The sequence below is a fragment of the Protopterus annectens genome, chromosome 2.part0 (genome assembly GCF_019279795.1).
Source record: "Protopterus annectens isolate FY-2018-M chromosome 2.part0, PAN1.0, whole genome shotgun sequence".
In the NCBI taxonomy this organism is placed as follows: Eukaryota; Metazoa; Chordata; order Ceratodontiformes; family Protopteridae; genus Protopterus; species Protopterus annectens.
The window spans coordinates 1,122,854,259-1,122,866,500 of NC_056728.1; positions in this window are offsets into that span (position 1 = coordinate 1,122,854,259).

A 12,242-nucleotide genomic window follows, 5' to 3' on the forward strand; every position below is an offset into this window, starting at 1 on the left:
TCCTATATATAACCAGCATTGTAGGGGGTGATAGTGAGCACAGTATTCCCATTACTTCCTATATAGAACCAGGGTTGTAGGGGTGATAGTGAGCACAGTATTCCCATTACTTCCTATATATAACCAGGGTTGTAGGGGGTGATAGTGAGCACAGTATTCCCATTACTTCCTATATATAACGAAGGTTGTAGGGGTGATAGTGAGCACAGTATTCCCATTATTTCCTATATATAACCAAGGTATTAGGGCATGATAGTGAGCACAGTATTCCCATTACTTCCTAAATATAACCAAGGCAGTAGGAGGTGATAGTGTGCACAGTATTCCCATTGCTTCCTATATATAACCACGGTTGTAGGGGTTGATAGTGAGCACAGTATTCCCATTACTTCCTATATATAACCAAGGCTGTAGGGGTGATAGTGAGCACAGTATTCCCATTACTTCCTATATATAACCAGGGTTGTATGGGGTGATAGTGAGTACAGTATTTTCATTACTTCCTATATATAACCAGGGTTGTATGGGGTTATAATAAGCACAGAAGTCCCTATTACTTCCTATATATGACCAAGTGTGTAGGGGTGATTGTGAGCACAGCATTCCGATTACTTCCTATATATAACCAGGGTTGTAGGGGGTGATAGTGAGCACAGTATTCCCATTACTTCCTATATATAACCAAGGTTGTAGGGGGTGATAGTGAGCACAGTATTCCCATTACTTCCTATATATAACCAAGGTTGTAGGGGGTGATAGTGAGCACAGTATTCCCATTACTTCCTATATATAATCAAGGTTGTAGGGGGTGATAGTGAGCACAGTTTTCCCATTACTTCCTATGTATTACCAGGGTTGTAAGGGGTGATAGTGAGCACAGTATTCCGATTACTTCCTATATAGAACGAGGGTTGTAGGGGGTGATAGTGAGCACAGTATTCCCATTACTTCCTATATATAACTAGGGTTGTAGGGGGTGATAGTGAGCACAGTATTCCCATTACTTCCTATATATAACCAAGGCTGTAGGGACGATAGTGAGCACAGTATTCCCATTACTTCCTATATATAACCAGGGTTGTCGGGGGTGATAGTGAGCACAGTATTCCCATTACTTCCTATATATAACCAGGGTTGTAGGGGGTGATAGTGAGCACAGTATTCCCATTACTTCCTATATATAACCAGGGTTGTATGGGGTGATAGTGAGCACAGTATTCCCATTACTTCCTATATATAACCAAGGTTGTAGGGGGTGATAATGAGCACAGTATTCCCATTACTTTCTATATATAATCAAGGTTGTAGGAGGTGATATTGATCACAGTATTCCCTATTACGTCCTGTATATGACCAAGGTTGTAGAGGGTAATAGTGAGCACAGCATTCCCATTACTTCATATATATTACCAAGGGTGATAGTGAGCACAGTATTCCCATTATTTCCTATATATAACCAGGGTTGTAGGGGGTGATAGTGAGCACAGTATTCCCATTACTTCCTGTATATAACCAAGGTTGTAGGGGCGATAGTGAGCACAGTATTCCCTATTCCCATTACTTCCTATATATAACCAGGGTTGTCGGGGGTGATAGTGAGCACAGTATTCCCATTACTTCCTATATATAACCAAGGTTGTAGGGGTGATAGTGAGCACAGTATTCCCATTACTTCCTATATATAACTAAGGTTGTAGGGGTGATAGTGAGCACCGTATGCCCATTACTTCCTATATATAACCAAGATTGTTGGGCGTGATAGTGAGTACAGTATTCCCATTACTTCCTATATATAACCAAGGTTGTAGGGGTAATAGTGAGCGCAGTATTTCCATTATTTCCTATATATAACCAGGGCTGTAGGGGTGATAGTGAGCACAGTATTCCCATTACTTCCTATATATAACCAGGGTTGTAGGGGGTGATAGTGAGCACAGTATTCCCATTACTTCCTATATATAACTAGGGTTGTAGGGCATGATAGTGAGCACAGTATTCCCATTAGTTCCTATATATAACCAAAGTTGTAGTGGTGATAGTGAGCACAGTGTTCTCACTACTTCCTGTATATAACCAAGGCTGTTGGGGTAATAGTGAGGATAGTTTTCCCATTACTTCCTATATATAACCAGGGTTGTAGGGGTGATAGTGAGCACAGTATTCCCATTACTTCCTGTATATAACCAAGGCTGTAGGGGCGATAGTGAGCACAGTATTCCCATTACTTCCTATATATAACCAGGGTTGTAGGGGGTGATAGTGAGCACAGTATTCCCATTACTTCCTATATATAACCAGGGTTGTAGGGGTGATAGTGAGCACAGTATTCCCATTACTTCCTATATATAACCAGGATTGTTGGGGTGACAGTGAGGACAGTATTCCCATTACTTCCTATACATAACCAGGGTTGTAGGGGTGATAGTGAGCACAGTATTCCCATTACTTCCTATATATAACCAAGGTTGTAGGGGGTGATAGTGAGCACAGTATTCCCATTACTTCCTATATATAACCAGGGTTGTAGGGTTGATAGTGAGCACAGTTTTCCCATTGCTTCCTATATAGAAAAAGGGTTGTAGGGGTGATAGTGAGCACAGTATTCCCTTTACTTCCTATATATAACCAGGGTTGTAGGGGGTGATAGTGAGGACAGTATTCCCATTACTTCCTATACATAGCCGGGGTTGTAGGGGTGACAGTGAGCAGAGTATTCCTATTACTTCCTATATTTAACTAGGGTTGTAAGGGGTGATGGTGAGCACAGTATTCCCTTTATTTCCTATATATAATCAAGGTTGTAGGGGCTGATAGTGAGCACAGTATTCCCATTACTTCCTATATATAACCAGGGTTGTAGGGGGTGATAGTGAGCACAGTATTCCCATTACTTCCTATATATAACCAAGGTTGTAGGGGTGATAGTGAGCACAGTATTCCCATTACTTCCTGTATATAACCAAGGCTGTAGGGGCAATAGTGAGCACAGTATTCCCATTACTTCCTATATGTAACCAGGGTTGTCAGGGGTGATAGTGAGCACGATATTCCCATTACTTCCTATATATAGCCAGAGTTGTCGGGGGTGATAGTGAGCACAGTATTCCCATTACTTCCTATATATAACCAGGGTTGTAGGGGGTGATAGTGAGCACAGTATTCCCATTACTTCCTATATATAACCAAGGCTGTAGGGGTGATAGTGAGCACAGTATTCCCATTACTTCCTATATATAACCAGGGTTGTAGGGGGTGATAGTGAGCACAGTATTCCCATTACTTCCTATATATAACCAGGGCTGTAGGGGTGATAGTGAGCACAGTATTCCCATTACTTCCTATATATAACTAGGGTTGTAGGGGGTGATAGTGAGCACAGTATTCCCATTACTTCCTATATATAACCAAGGTTGTAGGGGGTGATAGTGAGCACAGTATTCCCATTACTTCCTATATATAACCAAGGTTGTAGGGGGTGATATTGAGCACAGTATTGTCATTACTTCCAATATATAACCATGGCTGTACGGGGTGATAGTGAGCATAGTTTTCCCATTATTTCCTATATATAACCAGGGTTGTAGGGGATGATAGTGAGCACAGTATTCCCATTACTTCCTGTATATAACCAAGGCTGTAGGGACGATAGTGAGCACAGTATTCCCATTACTTCCTATATATAACCAGGGTTGTCGGGGGTAATAGTGAGCACAGTATTCCCATTACTTCCTATATATAACCAAGGTTGTAGGGGGTGATAGTGAGCACAGTATTCCCATTACTTCCTATATATAACCAAGGTTGTAGGGGTGATAGTGAGCACAGTATTCCCATTACTTCCTATATATAACCAGGGTTGTAGGGGGTGATAGTGAGCACAGTATTCCCATTACTTCCTATATATAACCAGGGTTGTAGGGGGTGATAGTGAGCACAGTATTCCCATTACTTCCTATATATAACCAAGGTTGTAGGGGTGATGGTAAGCACATTATTCCCATTACTTCCTAAATATTACCAAGGGTGATAGTGAGCACAGTATTCCTATTACTTCCTATATATGACCAAGTGTGTAGGGGTGATTGTGAGCACAGCATTCCGATTACTTCCTATATATAACCAGCATTGTAGGGGGTGATAGTGAGCACACCATTCCCATTACTTCCTATATATAACCAGGGTTGTAGGGGGTGATAGTGAGCACAGTATTCCCATTACTTCCTATATATAACTAAGGTTGTAGGGGTGATAGTGAGCATAGTTTTCCCCTTGCTTCCTATATAGAAAAAGGGTTGTAGGGGTGATAGTGAGCACAGTATTCCCATTACTTCCTAAATAAAGGTAAGGTTGTAGGGGTGATAGTGAGCACAGTATTCCCATTACTTCCTATATATAACCAGGGTTGTAGGGGGTGATAGTGAGCACAGTATTCCCATTACTTCCTATATATAACCAGGGTTGTAGGGGTGATAGTGAGCACAGTATTCCCATTACTTCCTGTATATAACCAAGGCTGTAGGGGCGATAGTGAGCACAGTATTCCCATTACTTCCTATATATAACCAAGGTTTTAGGGCGTAATAGTGAGCACAGTACTCCCATTACTTCCTATATTTAACTGAGGTTGTAGGGGTGATGGTAAGCACATTATTCCCATTACTTCCTAAATATAACCGAGGCTGATAGTGAGCACAGTATTCCCATTACTTCATATATATCACCAGGGTTGTAGGGGGTGATAGTGAGCACAGTATTCCCATTACTTCCTATATATAACCAGGGTTGTAGGGGGTGATAGTGAGCACAGTATTCCCATTACTTCCTATATATAACCAGGGTTGTAGGGGTGATAGTGAGCACAGTATTCCCATTACTTCCTATATATAACCAAGGTTGTAGGGGGTGATAGTGAGCACAGTATTCCCATTACTTCCTATATATAACCAAGGTTGTAGGGGTGATAGTGAGCACAGTATTCCCATTACTTCCTATATATAACCATGGCTTTAGGGGCGATAGTGAGCACAGTATTCCCATTACTTCCTATATATAACCAGGGTTGTAGGGGGTGATAGTGAGCACAGTATTCCCATTACTTCCTATATATAGCCAGGGTTGTAGGGGGTGATAGTGAGCACAGTATTCCCATTACTTCCTATATATAATCAAGGTTGTTGGAGCTGATATTGAGCACAGCATTCCCATTACTTCCTATATGTAACCAGAGTTGTAGGGGGTGATAGTGAGCACAGTATTCCCATTACATCCTATATATAATCAAGGTTGTAGGGGATGATAGAGAGCACAGTATTCCCATTACTTTCTATATATATAACCAAGGCTGTAGGGTGTGATAGTGAGCACAGTATTCCCATTACTTCCTATATATAACTAAGGTTGTAGGGGTGATAGTGAGCACAGTATTCCCATTACTTCCTATATATAACCAAGGTTGTAGGGGGTGATAGTGAGCACAGTATTCCCATTACTTCCTATATATAACCAGGGTTGTAGGGGGTGATAGTGAGCACAGTATTCCCATTACTTCCTATATATAACCAGGGTTGTAGGGGTGATAGTGAGCACAGTATTCCCATTACTTCCTATATATAACCAAGGTTGTAGGGGGTGATAGTGAGCACAGTATTCCCATTACTTCCTATATATAACCAGGGTTGTAGGGGTGATAGTGAGCACAGTATTCTAATTACTTCCTATATATAACCAGGGTTGTAGGGTTGATAGTGAGCACAGTATTCCCATTACTTCCTAAATATAACCAAGGTTGTAGGGGGTGATAGTGAGCACAGTATTCCCATTACTTCCTATATATAACCAGGGTTGTAGGGGGTGATAGTGAGCACAGTATTCCCATTACTTCCTATATATAACCAAGGCTGTAGGGGTGATAGTGAGCACAGTATTCCCATTACTTCATATATATCACCAGGGTTGTAGGGGTGATATTGAGCACAGTATTCCCATTACTTCATATATATCACCTGGGTTGTAGGGTTGATAGTTAGCACAGCATTCCCATTACTTCCTATATATAACCAGGGTTGTAGGGGGTGATAGTGAGCATAGTATTGCCATTACTTCCTTTATATAACCAGGATTGTTGGGGTGACAGTGAGAACAGTATTCCCATTACTTCCTATATATAACCAAGGCTGTAGCGGTGATTGTGAGCACATTATTCCCATTACTTCCTATATATAACCAAGTGTGTAGGGGTGATAGTGAGCACAGTATTCCCATTACTTCCTATATATAACCAGGGTTGTAGGGGGTGATAGTGAGCACAGTATTCCCATTACTTCCTATATATAACCAGGGTTGTAGGGGGTGATAGTGAGCACAGTATTCCCATTACTTCCTATATATAACCAGGGTTGTAGGGGTGATAGTGAGCACAGTATTCCCATTACTTCCTATATATAACTAAGGTTGAAGGGGTGATAGTGAGCACAGTATTCCCATTACTTCCTATATATAACCAAGGTTGTAGGGGGTGATAGTGAGCACAGTATTCCCATTACTTCCTATATATAACCATGGTTGTATGGGGTGATAGTGAGCACAGTATTCCCATTACTTCCTATATATAACCAAGGCTGTAGGGGTGATAGTGAGCACAGTATTCCCATTACTTCCTATATATAACCAGGGTTGTAGGGGTGATAGTGAGCACAGTATTCCCATTACTTCCTATATATAACCAAGGTTGTAGGGGGTGATAGTGAGCACAGTATTCCCATTACTTCCTATATATAACCAGGGTTGTAGGGGTGATAGTGAGCACAGTATTCCCATTACTTCCTATATATAACCAGGGTTGTAGGGGGTGATAGTGAGCACAGTATTCCCATTACTTCCTATATATAACCAAAGTTGTAGGGGTGATAGTGAGCACAGTATTCCCATTACTTCATATATATAACTAGGGTTGTTGGAGGAGATAGTGAGCACAGTATTCCCATTACTTCCTATATATGACCAAGGTTGTAGGGGTGATAGTGAGCACAGTATTCCCATTACTTCCTATATATAACCAGGGTTGTAGGGGGTGATAGTGAGCACAGTATTCCCATTACTTCCTATATATAACCAGGGTTGTAGGGGTGATAGTGAGCACAGTATTCCCATTACTTCCTATATATAACCAAGGTTGTAGGGGGTGATAGTGAGCACAGTATTCCCATTACTTCCTATATATAACCAGGGTTGTAGGGGGTGATAGTGAGCACAGTATTCCCATTACTTCCTATATATAACCAAGGTTGTAGGGGTGATAGTGAGCACAGTATTCCCATTACTTCCTATATATAACCAGGGTTGTAGGGGGTGATAGTGAGCACAGTATTCCCATTACTTCCTATATATAACCAGGGTTGTAGGGATTGATAGTGAGCACAGTATTCCCATTACTTCCTAAATATAACCGAGGCTGATAGTGAGCACAGTATTCCCATTACTTCATATATATCACCAGGGTTGTAGAGTGTGATAGCACAGTATTCCCATTGCTTCCTATATATAACCACGGTTGTAGGGGTTGATAGTGAGCACAGTATTCCCATTACTTCCTATATATAACCAAGGTTGTAGGGGGTGATAGTGAGCACAGTATTCCCATTACTTCCTATATATAACCAGGGTTGTAGGGGTGATAGTGAGCACAGTATTCCCATTACTTCCTATATATAACTGAGGTTGTAGGGGCTGATAGTGAGCACAGTATTCCCATTACTTCATATATATCACCAGGGTTGTAGGGGTGATAGTGAGCACAGTATTCCCATTACTTCCTATATATAACCAGGGTTGTAGGGGGTGATAGTGAGCACAGTATTCCCATTACTTCCTATATATAACCAGGGTTGTAGGGGTGATAGTGAGCACAGTATTCCCATTACTTCCTATATATAACCAGGGTTGTAGGGGGTGATACCGAGCACAGTATTCCCATTACTTCCTATATAGAACCAGGCTTGTAGCGGTGATAGTGAGCACAGTATTCGCATTTCTTCCTATATAGAACCAGGGTTGTAGGGTTTGATAGTGAGCACAGTATTCCCATTACTTCCTATATATAACCAAGGTTGTAGGGGTGATAGTGAGCACAGTATTCCCATTTCTTCCTATATAGAACCAGGGTTGTAGGGTTTGATAGTGAGCACAGTATTCCCATTACTTCGTATATATAACCAAGGCTGTAGGGGTAATAGTGAGCACAGTATTCCCATTACTTCCTATGTATAACCAGGGTTATAGGGGGTGATAGGGAGCACAGTATTCCAACTACTTCCTATATATAACCAGTATTGTAGGGGTGATAGTGAGCACAGTATTCCCATTACTTCCTATATATAACCAAGGTTGTAGGGGGTGATAGTGAGCACAGTATTCCCATTACTTCCTATATATAACCAAGGTTGTAGGGGTGATAGTGAGCACAGTATTCCCATTACTTCCTATATATAACCAAGGTTGTAGGGGGTGATAGTGAGCACAGTATTCCCATTACTTCCTATATATAACCAAGGTTGTAGGGGGTGATAGTGAGCACAGTATTCCCATTACTTCCTATATATAACCAAGGTTGTAGGGGTGATAGTGAGCACAGTATTCCCATTACTTCCTATATATAACCAGGGTTGTAGGGGGTGATAGTGAGCACAGTATTCCCATTACTTCCTATATATAACCAAGGTTGTAGGGGTGATAGTGAGCACAGTATTCCCATTACTTCCTATATATAACCAGGGTTGTAGGGTTGATAGTGAGCACAGTATTCCCATTACTTCCTATATATGACCAAGTGTGTAGGGGTGATTGTGAGCACAGTATTCCCATTACTTCCTATATATAACCAGGGTTGTAGGGGGTGATAGTGAGCACAGTATTCCCATTACTTCCTATATATAACCAGGGTTGTAGGGGGTGATAGTGAGCACAGTATTCCCATTACTTCCTATATATAACCAAGGTTGTAGGGGGTGATAGTGAGCACAGTATTCCCATTACTTCCTATATATAACCAGGGTTGTAGGGGTGATAGTGAGCACAGTATTCCCATTACTTCCTATATATAACCAGGGTTGTAGGGGGTGATAGTGAGCACAGTATTCCCATTACTTCCTATATATAACCAAGGTTGTAGGGGGTGATAGTGAGCACAGTATTCCCATTACTTCCTATATATAACTAAGGTTGTAGGGGGTGATATTGAGCACAGTATTCCCATTACTTCATATATATCACCTGGGTTGTAGGGTTGATAGTTAGCACAGCATTCCCATTACTTCCTATATATAACCAGGGTTGTAGGGGGTGATAGTGAGCACAGTATTCCCATTACTTCCTATATATAACCAGGGTTGTAGGGGATGATAGTGAGCACAGTAGCCCCATTACTTCCTATATATGACCAAGGTCGTAGGGGGTGATAATGAGCACAGTATTTCCTATTACATCCTATATATGACCAAGGTTGTAGGGGGTGATAGTGAGCACAGTATTCCCATTACTTCCTATATATAACTAGGGTTATAGGGGTTGATAGTGCACACAGTATTCCCACTACTTCCTATATATAACCAAGGCTGTAGGGGGTGATAGTGAGTGCAGTATTCCCATTACTTCCTATATATAACCAAGGTTGTAGGGGGTGATAGTGAGCACAGTATTCCCATTACTTTCTATATATAACCAGGGTTGTAAGGGGTGAAAGTGAGCACAGTATTTCCTTTACTTCCTATATAAAAACAAGGTTTTTGGGGCTGATAGTGAGCATAGTATTGCCATTACTTCCTTTATATAACCAGGATTGTTGGCGTGATAGTGAGCATGGTATTCCCATTCCTTCTTATATATAACCAGGGTTGTAGGGGTGATAGTGAGCACAGTACTCCCATTCCTGCATATGACCAAGGTTGTAGCGGGTGATAGTGAGCACAGTATTCCCATTACTTCCTATTTATAACCAGGGTTGTAGGGGGTGATAGTGAGCACAGTATTCCGATTACTTCCTATATAGAACCAGGGTTGTAGGAGGTGATAGTGAGCACAGTATTCCCATTACTTCCTATATATAACCAAAGTTGTAGTGGGTGATAGTGAGCACAGTATTCCGATTACTTCCTATATAGAACCAGGGTTGTAGGAGGTGATAGTGAGCACAGTATTCCCATTACTTCCTATATATAACCAAAGTTGTAGTGGGTGATAGTGAGCACAGTATTCCCATTACTTCCTATACATAACTGAGGTTGTAAGGGTTGATAGTGAGCAAAGTATTCCCATTGCTTCCTATATATAACCAGTGTTGTAGGGGTGATAGTGAGCACAGTATTCCCATTACTTCCTATATATAACCAGGGTTGTAGGGGGTGATAGTGAGCACAGTATTCCCATTACTTCCTATATATAACCAGGGTTGTAGGGGTGATAGTGAGCACAGTATTCCCATTACTTCCTATATATAACCAAGGTTGTAGGGGGTGATAGTGAGCACAGTATTCCCATTACTTCCTATATATAACCAAGGCTGTAGGGGTGATAGTGAGCACAGTATTCCCATTACTTCCTATATATAACCAGGGTTGTAGGGGGTGATAGTGAGCACAGTATTCCCATTACTTCCTATATATAACCAAGGTTGTAGGGGTGATTGTGAGCACAGCATTCCGATTACTTCCTATATATAACCAGCATTGTAGGGGGTGATAGTGAACACACCATTCCCATTACGTCCCATATATAACCAAGTGTGTAGGGGTGATTGCGAGCATAGTATTCCCATTACTTCCTGTATATAACCAAGGCTGTAGGGGCGATAGTGAGCACAGTATTCCCATTACTTCCTATATATAACCAGGGTTGTCGGGGGTGATAGTGAGCACAGTAGTCCCATTACTTCCTATATATCACCTGGGTTGTAGGGTTGATAGTTAGCACAGCATTCCCATTACTTCCTATATATAACCAGGGTTGTAGGGGGTGATAGTGAGCACAGTATTCCCATTACTTCCTATATATAACCAAGGCTGTAGGGGTAATAGTGAGCACAGTATTCCCATTACTTCCTATATATAACCAAGGTTGTATAGGGTGATAGTGAGCACAGTATTCCCATTACTTCCTGTATATAACCAAGGTTGTAGGGGCGATAGTGAGCACAGTATTCCCATTACTTCCTATATATAACCAGGGTTGTAGGGGGTGATAGTGAGCACAGTATTCCCATTACTTCCTATATATAACCAAGGTAGTAGGAGGTGATAGCGTGCACAGTATTCCCATTACTTCCTATATATAACCGTGGTTGTAGGGGGTGATGGTGAGCACAGTATTCCGATTACTTCCTATATATAACCAAGGTTGTAGGGGGTGATAGTGAGCACAGTATTCCCATTACTTCCTATATATAACCAGGGTTGTAGGGGGTGATAGTGAGCACAGTATTCCCATTACTTCCTATATATAACCAGGGTTATACGGCTGATAGTGAACACAGCATTCCAATTACTTCCTATATATAGCCGAGGTTGTAGGGGGTGATAGTGAGCACAGTATTCCCATTACTTCCTATATATAACCAGGGTTGTAGGGGGTGATAGTGAGCACAGTATTCCCATTACTTCCTATATATAATCAAGGTTGTAGGGGTGATAGTGAGCACAGTATTCCCATTACTTCCTATATATAACCAGGGTTGTAGGGGTGATAGTGAGCACAGTATTCCCATTACTTCCTATATATAATCAAGGTTTTAGGGGTGTGATATTGAGCACAGTATTCCCATTACTTCCTATATTTAACCAGGCTTGAAGGGGCTATGAGTGAGCAGAGTATTCCCATTATTTCCTACATATAACCAGGTTGTAGGTGGTGATAGTGAGCACAGTATTCTCATTAATTCCTTTATATAACCAAAGTTGTAGTGGTGATAGTGAGCACAGTATTCTCACTACTTCCTATAAAAAAAAAAAAAAAAAAAAAAAAAAAAAAAAAATTTTTTTTTTTTTTTATTTTTTTTTTTTTTTTTTTTTTTTTTTTTTTTTTTTTTCCCCAAAAAAAAGGGTTGGGTTTTTTTTTTTTGGGGGGGGGATAGTGAGAAGTATTCCCATTACTTTTTCCTTTTAAAAATTAACCCCAAAAAAGGGGGGTTGTAAAAAAAAAAAGGGGTTTTATATTGAGCACAGTATTCCCAAATTTTTTACTTCCTTTTTTTTTTT